The following is a 7,075-nucleotide window of genomic DNA, read 5'->3' on the forward strand; positions in this document are numbered from 1 at the left end:
AAGATTCTTCCTGCAATTCGAACAAAGACGCCTGAGTTCTTCATGCCTGGTTTCCCACTAACAGTGGATGCAGGATTTCCTCTCAGGTACATCCAAAGTGACGAGGAGAGTGAGGAAGAGATAGAGGCAATAACTAGAGGGATCTTGCCACTTCGTACTCAAGACACGCCTATGTATACCGTGAGCGCCAATGGCCTGGGATTTGGTATGTATTCAAGATTAGATGGATAACATAAAAGATAAAATGGATGGTTAGGATCGATGGGATTGATGGATGAATGGGGTGGGTTAATGAATGGGATGTGATGGGATAAACGGAAGAATTATGGAATGGATATGATGGGATTGATTGAAAGGATAGATGGATGGGAAGGGTGGGATCGAGAGAAAATGAGAGCTTATGCAAGCAATTACGAGAAAAAAAGGTCACTTTAGAAGTGAAAAGAAGTGAAAAGAAGTACACTTTAACCAAAGGATTATTAATCCATTAGGGTCGATGCTTAATAAATATTAGCATCTAAATATTATTAATGTCATCAATAATTATTCTTTCAGAGCCATTTCATCCACAACCTCCAGCTATACCTAAACCACAAAATAGAAGCGAGATGCTGAGAAAAAGAGCCAAACGCCTGATGAGTGCAACCTTCAAAAGCCACTTGCCTGATAAAGAAACTCCTTTGACAATCCCCGACACGGAGCCCCAAAACAACGACAGCGCACAAGTAGGAGCCATGGAAGAACGGGCGGATCAAAAGGCATGGGATCTGATGATTGAGGATTATGAATGCTCTGACGAGGATCTCCATTTTTTATAAACTAAATATTGTGTCTAAGTTGGTAAGTAGGCTGTCAGCAAGGCTAGAGTTTGAATAAGACTAGAGTTTGAACGAGGCTATAGTTTGAACAATTAAGCTAGAGTTACTCACTATATTCTTGTTTTAGGGTATAAGTGTAACTAGGTTGATTATTATAGTGTGGTGTCTGCGAAGCAAGAGGTCCATAGTTTGATCCTCAGTTTGATCCTCAGTGACCTCACACACTTGTTTTAAGGAGCAAGTGTGGCTTTGTTAATAAGTGTGCCGCCTTCTAAGCAAGAGGTCCATAGTTTGATCCTCAGTGACCTCACACATTTGTTTTAAGGAGCATTTGTGGGTTGGTTTTTAGTGTGCTGCCTGCTAAGCAGGAAGCTTAGTTTTCGGCTAATCTTGCTTCAAAGTCCTTACATCTTATGCTTTTCTCTACTTGCCAGTTTGTGTGACCAATGTGTCACGGCATTGGTTGGAACAACTTCGTACAAGACACCTTTTTAAGAGAGGCTGTCCGTAAATATCGACCGGCTATTGTCGGAAAAAATTTTAAAAATGAAAATTTTCTTTTCCTTACCAGAAGATTACATTAGTTGAACTGATTCTCAGAAAAAAATAAAAAACTTGAAAAAAACAATTTTCTCGCCGAAAAATGACATTTTCGGTTTTCTCGCTTCCAGGCGGGTTTTCAAGGGTGAAAAGTACGCCTCGTTATGAACTCTCTAAAAAGTTTCATTTCAATGCAAACTAAAAACCAATACAATATTTTGATAGAACACATAATAGTTGACATTCACATTATAAAATTATTACGATTAATATAAGATTGATTATTTAGTGAATTTTTGAATCTTTGACATTTTTTCAGTACAAAAAATACATCAAAATCAGGGCATCTTTTTAGCCATTTCTACATCGCCTATAGATTCAAAACTATATCTTGGTGAAAGAGCAATGTTTCGTCTACACGAAAATGCAATAATATTTTTGGGCTACTCATTTTTTTAAACACGAGAGCTCATAACGCAAGCTGCTCTGAGGTCAAATTTAGTGAAAAACTTCTGGTACTTTGGTCACGCAACTGGCATTGAATGAAAGCAAACTGGCGACAAAACGCAATCATGTCTATTTATATACATCGTTAATGATAAAGAAAGAAATAAAGAACATCTGAACGCTGTTTTTAGCTTTAAAAACACATACCTTAACCAGGATTTATGGAAATCTCGATGACTGCGCGTACGATGCTATGTTGTTGTCGCCATTATCGGCTCTGCATTATTAAAGTACAAAGTTGACCAAAGTTTGCTTTTAATTTCCACGGCCGGTGAGTCTTCCTCGGTTCTATTATACATCCTGAACCCATCTTTAGAAATATTGGCACGATATTTGAAATATGATTAAGGGAATATTTTAAGTGAGTAATAGAGATGCGAAACAAGCTAATCATTTAAACGAGAGCGTGACGCCGTTACACACAGGAAGCCCGGTCAAATACTTTCTAACAGAGTCGGAAGACATACACACAGGAAAGGCACCGTTTTGCCGTAAATCTTTCAAAAGAGAGCAGCGTCGCAATACGAGAGATCAATGATTACATGTTCTTTTCTTTTCTTGTTTCTGTTAACAATACCCAAATTAAGCGTTTAGTAGCTGTAAAACTCTCAGGAGCTGCTTCTTGTGCACGTACACGATTGAACAAGTTCATTTATGAATGCCAGATAAGGTGCCTTGCGTTTCTTGTGAGAAGAGTCCTCATCCATGTTGAAGAAAACGCAAATGTTGTGCAACATTACAACAGTGAGCTTTTTAAGGTTTTTAGCTGCATAAAGCTCGCAAACGTTGTATGTATCATAAATAATGGGATGACTTAGCTGGCATTCTCTCAGGATGTTATCACGGATAGAGCTGTAACAACTTTGATCTTCAGCGGCCTCTATGTCGTGTGCTTGGCCTGCACCTGCATGCTTCAACTTTGCAGAGGTCCTTGAAAAATAGGACTGTATTTGTTGGGCCGACAAAAATTCTTTAACCGTGAAGCGACGTTCCCCTGTTTCGCTTTTTGCTCGCCTCATGTCGCGAGACACTTGTTCGGGGTCCGCTTTGTTGCCAGTATCCTGACCTATCTGGTATTTGGCATTGAGGTACTTTTTTTGGTTTTCATTAAATCTTTCGCCCTGCTTTGAAATCTTTAAAGCCCATCCCATTTGCAGAACCTCTAATGTAGACTGAGCAGTTGAAGATGCACCGCTGGTACCCAGGACGACTGGTTGGCTGCACGATCCTTCTTGTGATAGTTTCTCCCGATACAATATTTTAGCCTTGTCCAGGAGAGTTTCCTTATATATATAATGAAAAGTAACGCTGTTAGTTTAAAGCTCATTTAAAAGTCCGTTTTTATTAAGGGAATATTTGTTAAGTCCAGACTTGGCAATATAAACATCTCTCTATAAACTAAATACCGGGTTATTATTTCGGTAATGTAAGATTACATTTTTTCTGTGCAAGATTACCTTTTCCGCTTTAATAATGCAGGTTCCATAGAACATGTGGTTCTCAAGACTGCTGTGCCATTGAAAAGCTTTAACACATCCTTCCTTTGGACATGAATACAATGCGTCAGCCGGCAATTGAACGTCACCTTCAGGTGTGCAGTCCTCTGTTACTGCATCTTCTACTTTTAGATCTGACTTGGAGTTATCTTTATCCAAGGAGCTGACCAAAAAGATATATAAATATATAAACCTATAATATATATATATACATATATGAGTAATATGTATATTACATGTTTTATAAATATTATTATACCTAATTGGTTTGGTAGCGGCGTCTACGAAATCACCCTCTGAGAACTCTATCTCCTCTACAGTGCACTTGAAAGGACTTCCTTTGCCTAATAACATGTACGAATCATTTAAAAAACTATTCTCATAAAAAAAATAATACACAATAGTAAATTCAATAATAATAAGTAATAATAACAAATAGCGATGAAATGATGAGTGATCATCATCATAATGACTGATGATGAAAAATCAAGATGATGCATGATGACGATGATGGCGAAAATGATGCATAATGACAATGGTGATGATGATCCATGAAATTAATGATGATGCATAATGATGACGATGTTCATGATGATAAACAAAAACGGTACGTACCTTCCAATTTACTCCAGGAAAGCTCTTTGCCTTTGCCGATGTCGTAGGCTCTCCACACTTGGACAGTTTGTTGTTTTTTATCTCTATACAAAAAGTTGTTTAAGCTGTTCACGCCTTTCCATTTCCATTCGGCCATTGACACCTGCATTTTTGCGTTGTCTAGGAGGGCCACCCGGACACCTTTTACTCTATCATGCGATACCATAGCGTTGAAAAGTTCCTCCGCGGTTGTTACGTCATTTCCCTCGTTAATATAACGGCGTACATGAGATTTGATCGTAGCGGCTTTCCTGTCACAGGGTCCTTTGCCCCCCTGGGGGTCGCTAAAATCCACCCTCTCTACCTTGATACCTGTTTTAGCTAGATGTCGACATGCAGATAAAAGTGCCACGCTGTGATAACAGCCGGCGTTGTCTTGCCGAAAATATGCTGTGTCAAGTTCAGGATGTTCTTTTAAGCTGCAATAACGTATGCTTCATCAAAGCAATGACGGTCATGGCGTCTTGTGTTGTGTTTTTGACAATATGCACAAGCGTCTGGTGTTGTATAACATCCTTCACCTTCCGCACAACAACACTAATGTGCCAGGATATGCCACGCTTCGCAAACCAATCAGCCTGCGTCTCCCTATACTTTTGCGGCAAGAATTTCATCGCCCAGTCATTGGTTACAAACACAGACGTTGGTCCCAGTCTTCGCAATATGTCAATACGAGCCCTATCTTGCTGCGTAGATCGCAGCTGGTGTGCCTTCCAGGCGTTAATTGCTGCAACAGCTTGCTTGAACATATACTCAAGGTCGTCTCGATCATCATTCGTTAATGCTGAACCGGAACTAAGTAGTTTTGTCTCCACTTCCTTTATTGCGTTTTTTAACTCCTCGCATGATGCACAACGCTCATCGTGAGCATGAACGCACGCAACGGTCTTGAAGTGCTCATCTTTTGGATCGCTCAAAGCGTACGAGATGCAGTGGTCAGAAATATTAGACAAAACAGCTATGTGCACCTGATCAGTAAAAAAAAACCTTTGTAAGAAAAAAAATTTAACCATTACCTGATAGGTTATTAGATCGTCGTTTAGAGAAACATTTTGGATTCCTTTAAGTTTTTTTTTTTGTAAACTACTTTAATGCTCGCAATCAGGATTGCGCGATAGCGATTTTCGATAATAAGAAGACTGCACTCACTTCATCCAGTTGCACCTTTTATGATCATCTTATTTCAACATGCGCAGTTTGAGGGTGGAGCACATGGGAAACGTATTTGCCGGTGAAATGAATGATAACGATTCGTACAAAATAATTCAGACAAGTAATACCTTATAATCGCCTTTGAGGTATTGTTTTCCTTTTCTCAATGACAGATCAAGTTGTTTCAAAACGGGTTTTTCGAGGCACCCATAATCACAAAGCTTCTGGGAGATAGACAGCAAATCATCAAATGCTTTAGACCCTTCGGCAGCTATGTAATCTAGACCCTGTAAAGATTTGCGAACTGAGGCACTGCATGATGACAAAATTCGTCTCATGGTGGAAGCGCTGAATGGGATAAAGCTAACTTCTTTACAATACTGAGTGTACTGGTCGATAATACGCTGGGTGTTTGGAGAATCTGCCCATTTGAGAGTTGTAGATACCGCTGGCCAAAAGGCAGATCTTGAACGACGCGAGAGCTTGTTATGAAAGATAAGAAGTGATCCAGTTGAGAGGGGTTGATGCGCAATTTTGGACTTTGAGTTTCAGGCAATAATGCACCACGCCCATGTTGTAATTGGTGATGACGGGCAGCCTTTACTCTGAAATCAGTAATCCCTGGAATGTACGCTTGAATAGTGGAGTAAGGAACTAGGTCTGCCATAAAAGATAATACTTGTCGTCGGGTGTCCCAACTATCTGCGTTATCGTAAGCTTCAGCCAATGCTGTTAAGTAGGTCTTTTCAATAATATCATGAGCACCTAACGCTTTCTCTACAGAATGTGAGCGTTTCAGATCTTCCCATAAACACCGTGGATCATTTGGTTGAATAACTTCTAAAACTGCTACAACTGCATCTTTGGTCTGGCTGATATATTTATTCTGAGAATGGGAAGATAAATGATTCCATGCTTTACTTGTCTTTGATATGTTGGCTCTTCCACTAGCATCAAGAAACGCATTTAACTTTGCGCGACGGATAAGTAGACTTGAATCTTTCTTCGAGGTAGTTAAGCTAAGTTGTTCACTGGAACTACTACTGCTGGTGTTTTCTGGGATGAACTGACTTGAATCTTCTGGCGCGATGTACAGGTTTTCCATTTCAGAGCATATGCCACTTAGGTCGGTTAGAGAGTCATTCTTTAAACAAAATATTCACACAAAAAATTAATAGTTTGGAAGCAACACTATGAAAGAATTTCTTATATTGATTACTTTTTCTGTATCAGATGATGGGCATGATGCATTGTTCATGGATTGATCTTGCTCTTTTTGACTAATGTTTAGCTCTGCGCCCCCTAAAGACAGACGACACCGCTTGCATATAGCTGTGGGGATAATAAAGAGAGCATTGTAATCGTGTAAATCATGAAATAATAACAAATTATCATTATTATGAATATTATTATGTGTGAGTAATTGCCCTATTTCACGTCACTGCTTGTTTATGTGGGGGATAGAATTGCCAAATGCAACAGGAAATTCGACAAAATTTGCTCCTAGCGAAACAGTTTAATCTAAAATGGCCTGGTATTCAGATATAATGTGTGTTAATATGTATCTGAGCGTTTTCTGGGTATTCTACTTCTCTTCGTGAATTGATACGGATTTTAGAACAATTATCGGTTAATTTGCGTTGATTTGACCCCGTCCGACGACCATGATCCTTTGCGTTTAAACAATAGATTGTTTCAATGTGACGTCATAGTGAAATAGGGCAATTGAACCAGGAGAATCAACAATTAAATAATTACGATAATCATGCATGATGATGATGATAATCATGGGTGATGGTGATGATGATGATAAACATGGATGATGGTGATGATGATGATAAACATGGATGATGGTGATGATGATGATAATCATGGGTGATGGTGATGATGATGACAAACATGGATGAT

At 39.2% G+C, this 7,075-nt stretch overlaps 1 pseudogene; it reads right to left on the minus strand.

The window, feature by feature from the left end:
• Positions 1–2,240: 2,240 nt before the first annotated feature.
• LOC148906471 (uncharacterized) lies at positions 2,241–6,670 on the minus strand (annotated as a pseudogene).
• Positions 6,671–7,075: the final 405 nt, after the last annotated feature.

The sequence above is a fragment of the Actinia tenebrosa genome, unplaced genomic scaffold (genome assembly GCF_029948245.1).
Source record: "Actinia tenebrosa isolate PJP-AT-01 unplaced genomic scaffold, QUT_ActTen_1.0 PGA_scaffold5__44_contigs__length_20552954, whole genome shotgun sequence".
Lineage (NCBI taxonomy): Eukaryota > Metazoa > Cnidaria > Anthozoa > Actiniaria > Actiniidae > Actinia > Actinia tenebrosa.